This window comes from Myxine glutinosa, chromosome 1 (genome assembly GCF_964187855.1).
Source record: "Myxine glutinosa chromosome 1, kmMyxGlut1.1, whole genome shotgun sequence".
Lineage (NCBI taxonomy): Eukaryota > Metazoa > Chordata > Myxini > Myxiniformes > Myxinidae > Myxine > Myxine glutinosa.
The window spans coordinates 20,001-32,500 of NC_136261.1; the positions used below are offsets into that span (position 1 = coordinate 20,001).

Consider the following 12,500-nt stretch of genomic DNA (forward strand, 5'->3'; position numbering starts at 1 on the left):
CGGCGCGCGCGCAACGCGGGGCGCTCGACCAAGGGCCACGACGGGAGGGACGTCCCCCGGACACGGCACGGGACCGAAAACCCCCGAACGCACCGCCCGTGCCGGCGGTAGAACCCGACGCCACGCCGCGAGGCGCCGGCGGACCGGACGACGGGCCGGGAGCCCCGCGGGCCCGGGAAACGGAGGCTCGCCCCGACCGCGAGCGCGTTCCCGTACACCGCTTCGCGCCCCGGCTCGACCGACCCAGCCCTCAGAGCCAATCCTTGTCCCGAAGTTACGGATCCGGCTTGCCGACTTCCCTTACCCACATTGTTCCATCGCACCAGAGGCTGTTCACCTTGGAGACCTGCTGCGGATATGGGTACGGCCCAGAGCGAGATTCAGTCATCGCACCCGGATTTTCAAGGGGCGGCGAGGGCCCGCCGGACGCCGCAGGAGCCGCGACGCTCTGCAGGGCGCGGGCCCCTATCTCGGGTAAAACCCATTCCAGGGCGCCCGTCCCTTCACGAAGAAAAGAAAACTCTTCCCGGCACCCCCGCCGCCGTCTCCAGGCGCGCTTTGCGTTACCGCAACGTTGGGAGGCCGCGACAAGCGCGAGCCGTCCCCCGACCTTTCTCCGCACTCTGGGTTCGGGGATCTGAGCCCGATTCCCTTTCGCTCGCACCGGGGCAGATGGGAGCCCATCGCCCAACATCGTCCGTAAGGCCTTCGCCCGTCACTTAGGACCGACTCACCCATGTCCAAGCGCTGTTCACATGGAACCCTTCTCCACCTCGGCCTTCAAAGTCTCTCGTTTGAATATTTGCTACTACCACCAAGATCTGCACCCGCGGCGGCTCCACCCGGGCCCGCGCCCAAGGCTTCAGCGCCACCGCGGCGGCCCTCCTACTCGTCGCGGCGTAGCGCACGGACATGCGCGCGCGCGCGCGGCGCGCCACGGCTAAAAGCCGAGCGACCGCGACGCACGCGCGCCAACTGGTTACATCGCCTGCGACGGCCGGGTATAGGCCCGACGCTCGAGCGCCATCCATTTTCAGGGCCAGTTGATTCGGCAGGTGAGTCGTTACACACTCCTTAGCGGATTCCGACTTCCATGGCCACCGCCCTGCTGTCTCGACCAACCAACACCTTTTGCCAGGGCTCCGATGAGCGTTCGCGTTCGGCGCCTTAACCCGGCGTTCGGTTCATCCCGCAGCGCCAGTTCTGCTTACCAAAAGTGGCCCACTGGGCAGCTCGCATTCTTCGCTCGCGCGCCCGCCGCCCGGTAAGACGGCGGAACGCACGCGCCCGGCTCCGAAGACGCGAGCCGGGCGTCTTACCCATTCAAAGTTTGAGAATAGGTTGAAGCCGTTTCGGCCCCAATGCCTCTCGTCAGTCGCTTTACCGGATAAAACTGCGCATCCAGCGAGAGCTCCAGCTATCCTGAGGGAAACTTCGGAGGGAACCAGCTACTAGATGGTTCGATTGGTCTTTCGCCCCTACGCCCGGGTCGTACGATCGATTTGCACGTCAGAACCGCTGCGGGCCTCCACCAGGGTTTCCCCTGGCTTCGCCCTGCCCGGGCGTAGCTCACCATCTTTCGGGTACCAACAAGTACGCTGTGGCTCCGTCCGCCTCCGCCGGCTCGCGCCGGACGGAGAGCGTAGGACGGGCCGGCGGTGCGCCTCGCCCCTGCCACGGCGGCGAGGATCCCGCCCCACGGTGGAACGAGCGCGGGCGCGAGGGACGCCCCTGCCGGCGCGGGTTCGGCCTCGCGCGGCGCTAAAGCGCGCCGACACGGACGACGCGGCACCCCCCCGGGAGAACCCGGGGAAAGCAACCGCGGCCGACCGAGCGACGCGCCCGCACCGCGCGAAACGCGGCCCGCGGACGACGACGGGGCGCCTGGACCCGGCCGCGCACGCACCGCACACTTTCATTGCGCCTCCGGGGTTTCGATCGAGCCCTTCGACTCGCGCACGTGTTAGACTCCTTGGTCCGTGTTTCAAGACGGGTCGGGTGGGATTCCGACCCTCGCCGCAGACCCCGAGCGCCGGGGACCGCACCGCCAACGCGCGACGCGGCGCGCACGACGGGCAAAACGCGCGCGCGCGCGGGCGGAACGCCGGGGACACACCGGCCCGTGAGAGCCGAGAGCCCCGAGGCCCGCCCGACGCGCGCGCGAAAACCCGCGACGCGCCGGCCGCGCGGACGCGGAAACGGCCCCTGCCGGAGACGCGCACCGCTCCGGCGCCGCACCGCGGTCGACGACGCACTGAGGACAGTTCGCCGCCAGTCGACGGCACGGCGGGGAGCGGGGCGCCCCGGACGCGCGACGCGCGGCCCCCGAAGGCAGCCGCGATCGCGCGCGGCGCGGCGTCAGACTTTGTTCTCGTCCCGTTTCCCTCGGTCCCGGGGCGAGCGAACGCTATCGCCAGGCCCCCGCGACGAGCGCGGCCCGGTGCCGACGAGCGGCACCGGGTCGCAGACCCCGCCGCGGCGCCTCGACGGATTCGCTCCTCGAAGGTTGTCCGCCGAAAAACCCAGGCGCTCCTGGCCGCCTCCGGAACCGGTCGCGGCGCACCGCACGCGGAGAAACTGCACCGGGCGGCGGCCGCGTCCGCCGCGGGGCGAGGCCCGCCCGCGCGTTGACCGGGATCGCCGAAGCGCACCCACGAGGGGAGACGCGACGGCGTCCGGGCGCGGGGCGGGTACCGCGACACCCGCGACGGGCGACCGACCCCACGGCTGACTCCTCCGGGCGGACCGCGCGGATCCCACCCGTTTACCTCGCAACGGTTTCACGAACTCTTGAACTCTCTCTTCAGAGTTCTTTTCAACTTTCCCTCACGGTACTTGTCGGCTATCGGCCTCGTGCACGTATTTAGCCTTGGATGGAGTTTACCACCCGCTTTAGGCTGCATTCCCAAGCAACCCGACTCCAAAGAGACCCGACCCCGGCGCGTCGGGGGCCAACGCACCGGCCTTCCACCGTCCATGGAGGAGGCCCCGATCGAAAGGACTTGGACCCCCGAGCGACACCGGGAGGTGCGAGCTCCTGTACGCCACAGGTCCACGCGCCCGTAATGCGAGCGGGGATTCGGCGCTGGGCTTTTCCCTGTTCACTCGCCGTTACTGAGGGAATCCTCGTTAGTTTCTTTTCCTCCGCTTAGTAATATGCTTAAATTAAGCGGGTCGTCACGTCTGATCTGAGGTCGCAAACATCGAAGTGCTCCCGGAGACGGGACCTTGGCTCTCTCTCTCTCTCTCTCTCTTGACTGTCTCCCTTCGTCTCTCTTTGTCCCCCGTGTCCCCGTGTCCGGCGCCGTGGCGAAGGCGGACTGGCCTGGCCTGGCCGCTCCTTACGCGTTACGGACGCTCGGACCTGGCGCTCTGTGCGTCTCGCGGGCTCTCTCATCGCCCTCGCCCTCGGTGTCACGCGCCGAGCGCGCGCGCGGACACGCGTCACGAAGTCGGGCTCGCTCTCATTCGAGGTCCACCGACGAGCACGCGCGCCGCGCCCCGAAGGCGCGGCACCGAGTCACGAGCGCCAAAAAAAAACCAAAGCCACCGCGGCGATGGAGCAGCGAGCGAGTCGAGTAAGCTGCATTTCGGCGAGGCGCGACCGAACGGGCGGTCCCGCGCTCCCATTCGCGGGGGCATCACGAGGCCCGGCCGGCCGCGAGGCAAAACGAAGGCGCGGGCCGGGACGCTCGCGCTCCCGATCGATAATCGAGCGACCCTCAGACAGGCGTGGCCCCGGGTGTGTAGCCCGGGGCCGCAATGTGCGTTCAACGTGTCGATGATCAGTGTATCCTGCAATTCACACCAGTTCTCGCAGTTGGCTGCGTTTTTCATCGACGCACGAGCCGAGTGATCCACCGCTGTGAGTCATTCCAAGACGATGACTTTTACCACGGCCCACGACAAAGGACGTCGTCGTCGTCTTTGTCATCGCGTCGACGTCCCTCCGTCCCACCATCGCTCGGCCCTTTTTCGGCCCGAGGGTCCGGGACACCGCCGCGGACTCTCGATCGACTGCGCTACCGGCAGACACATCCGGTGACAAACGCCGACGCATCGCCGACACGGCGCCGGCGATCGCGTCTTCCACCTCTCTCCCTGGGTCGCATCGCTAGGGGTATAATAGCGTAGGGTCCTCGGCGTTCGGCGCGCGCCGTACGCCGCGCGGCCACCCTCGAACGACAAAAAAAGGACCGAGGTCCTAGTCCATCGAACGGTGGCGCCGCGCGGCGCATCGAACGCGGCCTCGGCCGTTCGCCCTTGGGCCCCCCTTGGCCCCCGTGGGCCCTTCACGCTGGCTCATTCGGCTCGTCGCGTCGCCTCGTGTCGACCAGAGGAGCACCGCCGCCTGGACGACCACGGACGACCACGTACGTCTGTCTCCTTCTCTCTCGCGTGCCTCTCGCTCGTGTTGTCCCGATAATGATCCTTCCGCAGGTTCACCTACGGAAACCTTGTTACGACTTTTACTTCCTCTAGACAGTCAAGTTCGCTCATCTTTTCGGCGCACCGGCACGAGCCGAGAACGGCCCGTGCAGGGGCTGATCCGAGGATCTCACCAAACCGTCCGATCGGTAGTAGCGACGGGCGGTGTGTACAAAGGGCAGGGACTTAATCAACGCGAGCTGATGACTCGCGCTTACTGGGAATTCCTCGTTCGTGGGACACTGTCTCAAGCCCCAGTCCCCATCACGGACGGGGCTCAGCGGTTTACCCGAGCCTGACGGCGAAGGGCAAGGTACACGCTGGCCCGTCCAGTGTAGCGCGCGTGCGGCCCCGGACATCGAAGGGCATCACAGACCTGTTATTGCTCCATCTCGCACGGCTTGCAGCCGCTCGTCCCTCTAAGAAGTTAGTCCGCCGGCCACACCAGGGTCGCGGAACTAGTTAGCGTGTCGGAGTCTCGCTCGTTATCGGAATCAACCAGACGGATCGCTCCACCAACTAAGAACGGCCATGCACCACCACCCACAGAATCGTGAAAGAGCTCTCAGTCTGTCAATCCTTCTCGTGTCCGGCCCAGGTGAGCTTTCCCGTGTTGAGTCAAATTGAGCCGCAGGCTCCACTCCTGGTGGTGCCCTTCCGTCAATTCCTTTAAGTTTCAGCTTTGCAACCATACTCCCCCCGGAACCCAGAAACTCCTGGTTTCCCTCATGGCTGCCGGACGGGTCATGCCATTCGACGCCGCCCGATCGCCGGTCGGCATAGTTTACCGTCGAAACTAGGGCGGTATCTGATCGCCTTCGAGCCTCCGACCTTCGTTCTTGATTAAGGAAAACATTCTTGGCAAATGCTTTCGCTTTAGTCCGTCTTGCGCCGGTCCCAGAATTTCACCTCTCGCGGCGCAGTACGAATGCCCCCGGCAGTCCCTCTCAATCATGACCTCCGTCCCGCAAAACCAACAAAATAGGACCGAGGCCCTATTCCATTATTCCCAGCTGCGGTGTACAGGCTCTACCGACCCGCTCTGAGCACTCCAGTTTCCTCAAGGTAAACGCTTTCGGCCCACAACGGACACTCATCCAAGAGCGTCCGCAGGGCTCCGACAGTCTCGCCGCCGGGGACGGGCGGGGAGAGGAAGCGCGCCTTGCGACGCGTCCCCCCCGCGAGCCCCGGCGTGATTTCCAAATACGAGCTTTTTAACTGCAACAGCGTTCGCTTACGCTGTTGGAGCTGGAATTACCGCGGCTGCTGGCACCAGACTTGCCCTCCAATGGATCCTCGCACATGGGTTTAAGGTGCACCCATTCCGATAGCAGCGCCTCGACCGAGGCCTGCATCGGTATTTTTCGTCACTACCTCACCGTGTCGGGAGTGGGTAATTTGCGCGCCTGCTGCCTTCCTTGGATGTGGTAGCCGTTTCTCAGGCTCCCTCTCCGGAATCGAACCCTGATTCCCCGTCACCCGTAGCCACCATGGCAGGCGCGAAGCCTGCCATCGAAAGTTGATAGGGCAGACATTCGAATGAAACGTCGCCGGCGCGGAGGCCGAGCGATCTGCAATCGTTTATCCAGAGTCACCATCCCGTGGACGGGCCCGCGTGGGCGCCGCGTCGATTTTTGGTGCTGATAAATGCGCGCCTCCCCACAGGACGCCAGGAGAACCCGACACCCGCGGGGACCGGCGCTCGTTTGCATGTATTAGCTCTAGAATTGCCACAGTTATCCAAGTAACGTCCGAGCGCTCAAAGAGACCATAACTGATTTAATGAGCCATTCGCAGTCTCAACGGGTCTGTCCGTTCGCACTTAGACATGCATGGCTTAGTCTTTGAGACAAGCATATGCGGCTGGCAGGATCAACCAGGGAGCGGCGCCATGATTCGGTAGAAACCAGCCGCCTTCGGGCCGTCGAGGTGAGGGCGACGCACCCGTCGTGCACGTCGTCCTTCCCCGACGGCCCATGGAGCAGCGGGGAGGACCGCGCGACGGGTCGCTCGACGCTCGAGCGCAGGCGACCACGCGGCGGAACCCCCGCGACCGATCCGTGTCCCGTGTCCCTTGTCCCTTGTCCGTATTCCCTCCTCGTGACCACGACTACTCCATGTGTGCACGCTCCCCCATGGAGCTGCCGCGGCGGCGGCACCGGCATCATCACGCCGCATATCGACAACCGACGCAACGTGGCAACGGCGGAACACGACGACCGTACCATATACCATTCCCGCTCGGACGACCGTCCGTGGCACGAGTCACTTCACCGTGCCGAGTGTGCAGTGTCCGCGACGAGGTCCGCAGGAGCGGGGCGCAAGGCGCGTGACGCACGTGAAACGAACGACCGGTGTCGTCATGCCTCGAGCCGGGGTGCCTCGCCTCGTCGGGCACTTCGCCCGCCTCCGCGGTGCGAGCCCTCCATCACCCTCCTCCGGCGTCGCCGAATCGACCGACCGTGCGCACGCACCTGCCTGCCTGCAAACGCCTCGTCGTTTCTGCGTATATCGCATCGTCCAAAAAGCAAAAGGAGCACGCAACTTCGGCCGCTCGAGGAAAGACGGCGAACGCCTCACGTTACGACTAGGAGGCGAGCGTCGATCCCCGGGGCGGCCGGGTTCACGGAACCCTGAGTTCGTTCGTTCGTTCGTCCGTCCGTCCGTCACGGACGACACGACACGACCACCACCGGTGAAACTGCTCGGACACGTTTTGATAATGCACGCCGTGAAGCGGGCCGCGGAGCCAATCGGGCACACAAGCGCGCTCACGGTCGACACGACCGTGCCGGTCACCCCGTTCGAGGAGAAGACCCGACCGATAGAAACAACGGAGGGACTCCCGACGGGGAGCGGCAAAATCGCCAGCCGATCGACTGTGGGAGGTCATGCACAGTCCTCACGACGACCTCATAGGGCATCAATCCAGTCAAGGTTGGGCCCGTCATCGAAAGCCTCGGGTTACCCGGAGTCGAAGGCGTCCGGTCGACAAAATACCATGGTGAAGCCGAGGTGCCTCATCCGGGGTGTGTTCCCGCACAAGCGGTCGGTGTACGTGCACGCCAACACACTCAAGCGCCACGCACGCTAATGCCATCGGGTACCCTGGTAATGGTGACCTTCTAGCTAACAGGCCATCACCATTATTGGCCTTTTCCTGTTCGTTCAAGGGGGGTGGACGACAGACACAGTCGCACACACACACCCTAGCCCTCTCCGACCGCTCGCTCGCTCAGGCGCATGCCTCCTCACACTATTGTGCAGACCAGGAGTCAGGTGGCCTGGTGTGACGGGGCACGCGAACTGGTGCCGGGCGAATCGTGAAAAGGCAACGAACTGCACCGGCCGTGCCAACGCTGGGAGATTGGTTCGTTTTCTTGGTCTTCGTTCAGGGTCGACCCTAACGCTAACCCGCTAACCCTATAACCCTAACGACCCGAACCCTAACAATCCGAACCCTAACAACCCTCACCCTAACGACCCGAACCCTAACAACCCGAACCCTAACCCTAACCCCCAACAACCCTAACAACCCTCACCCTAACCCTAACCCCCAACAATCCTAACAATCCTAACAACCCTAACAACAAGGTAGGGGAACGGGGGAGAGGGGAAAAGAGGGGGGATGGGGAGGGGGGAGGGTGAGGGGGAGAGGGGAAAAGAGAGGGGGATGGGGAGGGTGATGGGAGGGTGAGGGATGGGAGGGGTGAGGGTGATGGGAGGGGTTGTTAGGGTTCTTGGTCTTCGTTCTGGGTCGACCCTAACCCCTTAACCCTAACCCTAACGACCCGAACCCTAACGACCCGAACCCTAACAACCCTCACCCTAACCCTAACCCCCAACAACCCTAACAACCCTAACAACCCTAACAACCCTAACAACAAGGTAGGGGAAAGGAGGGAGAGGGGAAAAGAGGGGGGATGGGGAGGGGGGAGGGTGAGGGGGAGAGGGGAAAAGAGAGGGGGATGGGGAGGGTGATGGGAGGGTGAGGGATGGGAGGGGTGAGGGTGATGGGAGGGGTTGTTAGGGTTCTTGGTCTTCGTTCAGGGTCGACCCTAACGCTAACCCGCTAACCCTATAACCCTAACGACCCGAACCCTAACAATCCGAACCCTAACAACCCTCACCCTAACGACCCGAACCCTAACAACCCGAACCCTAACCCTAACCCCCAACAACCCTAACAACCCTCACCCTAACCCTAACCCCCAACAATCCTAACAATCCTAACAACCCTAACAACAAGGTAGGGGAACGGGGGAGAGGGGAAAAGAGGGGGGATGGGGAGGGGGGAGGGTGAGGGGGAGAGGGGAAAAGAGAGGGGGATGGGGAGGGTGATGGGAGGGTGAGGGATGGGAGGGGTGAGGGTGATGGGAGGGGTTGTTAGGGTTCTTGGTCTTCGTTCTGGGTCGACCCTAACCCCTTAACCCTAACCCTAACGACCCGAACCCTAACGACCCGAACCCTAACAACCCTCACCCTAACCCTAACCCCCAACAACCCTAACAACCCTAACAACCCTAACAACCCTAACAACAAGGTAGGGGAAAGGAGGGAGAGGGGAAAAGAGGGGGGATGGGGAGGGGGGAGGGTGAGGGGGAGAGGGGAAAAGAGAGGGGGATGGGGAGGGTGATGGGAGGGTGAGGGATGGGAGGGGTGAGGGTGATGGGAGGGGTTGTTAGGGTTCTTGGTCTTCGTTCAGGGTCGACCCTAACGCTAACCCGCTAACCCTATAACCCTAACGACCCGAACCCTAACAATCCGAACCCTAACAACCCTCACCCTAACGACCCGAACCCTAACAACCCGAACCCTAACCCTAACCCCCAACGACCCTAACAACCCTCACCCTAACCCTAACCCCCAACAATCCTAACAATCCTAACAACCCTAACAACAAGGTAGGGGAACGGGGGAGAGGGGAAAAGAGGGGGGATGGGGAGGGGGGAGGGTGAGGGGGAGAGGGGAAAAGAGAGGGGGATGGGGAGGGTGATGGGAGGGTGAGGGATGGGAGGGGTGAGGGTGATGGGAGGGGTTGTTAGGGTTCTTGGTCTTCGTTCTGGGTCGACCCTAACCCCTTAACCCTAACCCTAACGACCCGAACCCTAACGACCCGAACCCTAACAACCCTCACCCTAACCCTAACCCCCAACAACCCTAACAACCCTAACAACCCTAACAACCCTAACAACAAGGTAGGGGAAAGGAGGGAGAGGGGAAAAGAGGGGGGATGGGGAGGGGGGAGGGTGAGGGGGAGAGGGGAAAAGAGAGGGGGATGGGGAGGGTGATGGGAGGGTGAGGGATGGGAGGGGTGAGGGTGATGGGAGGGGTTGTTAGGGTTCTTGGTCTTCGTTCAGGGTCGACCCTAACGCTAACCCGCTAACCCTATAACCCTAACGACCCGAACCCTAACAATCCGAACCCTAACAACCCTCACCCTAACGACCCGAACCCTAACAACCCGAACCCTAACCCTAACCCCCAACAACCCTAACAACCCTCACCCTAACCCTAACCCCCAACAATCCTAACAATCCTAACAACCCTAACAACAAGGTAGGGGAACGGGGGAGAGGGGAAAAGAGGGGGGATGGGGAGGGGGGAGGGTGAGGGGGAGAGGGGAAAAGAGAGGGGGATGGGGAGGGTGATGGGAGGGTGAGGGATGGGAGGGGTGAGGGTGATGGGAGGGGTTGTTAGGGTTCTTGGTCTTCGTTCTGGGTCGACCCTAACCCCTTAACCCTAACCCTAACGACCCGAACCCTAACGACCCGAACCCTAACAACCCTCACCCTAACCCTAACCCCCAACAACCCTAACAACCCTAACAACCCTAACAACCCTAACAACAAGGTAGGGGAAAGGAGGGAGAGGGGAAAAGAGGGGGGATGGGGAGGGGGGAGGGTGAGGGGGAGAGGGGAAAAGAGAGGGGGATGGGGAGGGTGATGGGAGGGTGAGGGATGGGAGGGGTGAGGGTGATGGGAGGGGTTGTTAGGGTTCTTGGTCTTCGTTCAGGGTCGACCCTAACGCTAACCCGCTAACCCTATAACCCTAACGACCCGAACCCTAACAATCCGAACCCTAACAACCCTCACCCTAACGACCCGAACCCTAACAACCCGAACCCTAACCCTAACCCCCAACAACCCTAACAACCCTCACCCTAACCCTAACCCCCAACAATCCTAACAATCCTAACAACCCTAACAACAAGGTAGGGGAACGGGGGAGAGGGGAAAAGAGGGGGGATGGGGAGGGGGGAGGGTGAGGGGGAGAGGGGAAAAGAGAGGGGGATGGGGAGGGTGATGGGAGGGTGAGGGATGGGAGGGGTGAGGGTGATGGGAGGGGTTGTTAGGGTTCTTGGTCTTCGTTCAGGGTCGACCCTAACCCCTTAACCCTAACCCTAACGACCCGAACCCTAACGACCCGAACCCTAACAACCCTCACCCTAACCCTAACCCCCAACAACCCTAACAACCCTAACAACCCTAACAGGAAGGTAGGGGAACGGGGGAGAGGGGAAAAGAGGGGGGATGGGGAGGGGGGAGGGTGAGGGGGAGAGGCGAAAAGAGAGGGGGATGGGGAGGGTGATGGGAGGGTGAGGGATGGGAGGGCTGAGGGTGATGGGAGGGGTTGTTAGGGTTCTTGGTCTTCGTTCAGGGTCGACCCTAACCCTAACCCTAACCCTAACCCTAACCCTAACCCTAACGACCCGAACCCTAACGAACGGGGGAACGGGGGAGAGGGGAAAAAGAGGGGGGAAAAGAGGGAGGGAGCGAGCGACGAATTCCCGTCCTTCGGCCGAGGAGGTTCTTGGATACTTGGTTCGCTCGTGCCGGTACCGGAGATGCCTCGCCTCGCTTTCGTCGTCGATGGTCTCTCGAGGATGGACGACATCCCAAGTAGGTGGTAAGCGAAGGACGTCTTCTGTATTGGACAGGAAGGTCCCGTGCTCGTACGTCGGACGGGCCTTTCGGCGAACGACTCGGTTTGGGCGGCGAGCACTTGGTTTGAGGGGCCTTGTGGAGGTTTGTGTACGTGCGTGTACGAGGAAAGAAGACGCGCGACCACGCGACCAACGCCGGACGGCAGAGGCTCCGCGGCCCGGCCCCGGTCGGCCTGTAGACGGTCGGCCGACCCGGAACGTTGGAGCCGAAAACACAGCTGCGCTGCCCGTCGAGGGCCACGTCAAGTCGTTCGTCCCGGTCGGCCTGTACACGGTCGGCCGACCCGGAACGTTGGAGCCGAGCACGTGCGCTGCGCTGCCCGTCGAGGGCCACGTCAAGTCGTTCGTCCCGGTCGGCCGACCCGGAACGTTGGAGCCGACGAGCGAACTTGTGGAGGATGCGTGGCGGTGGGTACGCGAGTCGGCCGGTTTACCTAGGACCGAACCGACGAGCCGATGGGGGCGAGGGAGGGAGGGAGCGAGCGACGAATTCCCGTCCTTCGGCCGAGGAGGTTCTTGGATACTTGGTTCGCTCGTGCCGGTACCGGAGATGCCTCGCCTCGCTTTCGTCGTCGATGGTCTCTCGAGGATGGACGACATCCCAAGTAGGTGGTAAGCGAAGGACGTCTTCTGTATTGGACAGGAAGGTCCCGTGCTCGTACGTCGGACGGGCCTTTCGGCGAACGGCTCGGTTTGGGCGGCGAGCACTTGGTTTGAGGGGCCTTGTGGAGGTTTGTGTACGTGCGTGTACGAGGAAAGAAGACGCGCGACCACGCGACCAACGCCGGACGGCAGAGGCTCCGCGGCCCGGCCCCGGTCGGCCTGTAGACGGTCGGCCGACCCGGAACGTTGGAGCCGAAAACACAGCTGCGCTGCCCGTCGAGGGCCACGTCAAGTCGTTCGTCCCGGTCGACCTGTAGACGGTCGGCCGACCCGGAACGTTGGAGCCGAGCACAGCTGCGCTGCCCGTCGAGGGCCACGTCAAGTCGTTCGTGCCGGTCGGCCGACCCGGAACGTTGGAGCCGACGAGCGAACTTGTGGAGGATGCGTGGTGGTGGGTACGCGAGTCGGCCGGTTTACCTAGGACCGAACCGACGAGCCGATGGGGGCGAGGGAGGGAGGGAGG

The 12,500-nt window shown here is 63.1% G+C and overlaps 3 non-coding genes across 3 annotated transcripts in view; all 3 read right to left on the reverse strand.

Annotated features, from left to right (window-relative positions):
* Nucleotides 1–3,197, reverse strand: part of LOC137412988 (28S ribosomal RNA) — a 5,282-nt gene extending 2,085 nt beyond the window's left edge. The window contains exon 1 of the ribosomal RNA XR_010981588.2: nt 1–3,197. This exon is cut by the window's left edge and continues 2,085 nt beyond it. This is a non-coding gene — a ribosomal RNA (28S ribosomal RNA).
* Nucleotides 3,198–3,716: 519 nt separating this feature from the next.
* Nucleotides 3,717–3,872, reverse strand: LOC137420170 (5.8S ribosomal RNA). The gene has a single exon (XR_010983141.2). It is a non-coding gene; the product is annotated as a 5.8S ribosomal RNA (ribosomal RNA).
* A 551-nt stretch (nt 3,873–4,423) lies between these two features.
* Nucleotides 4,424–6,311, reverse strand: LOC144889952 (18S ribosomal RNA). The gene has a single exon (XR_013622167.1). It is a non-coding gene; the product is annotated as an 18S ribosomal RNA (ribosomal RNA).
* Between the last annotated feature and the right edge of the window lie 6,189 nt (nt 6,312–12,500).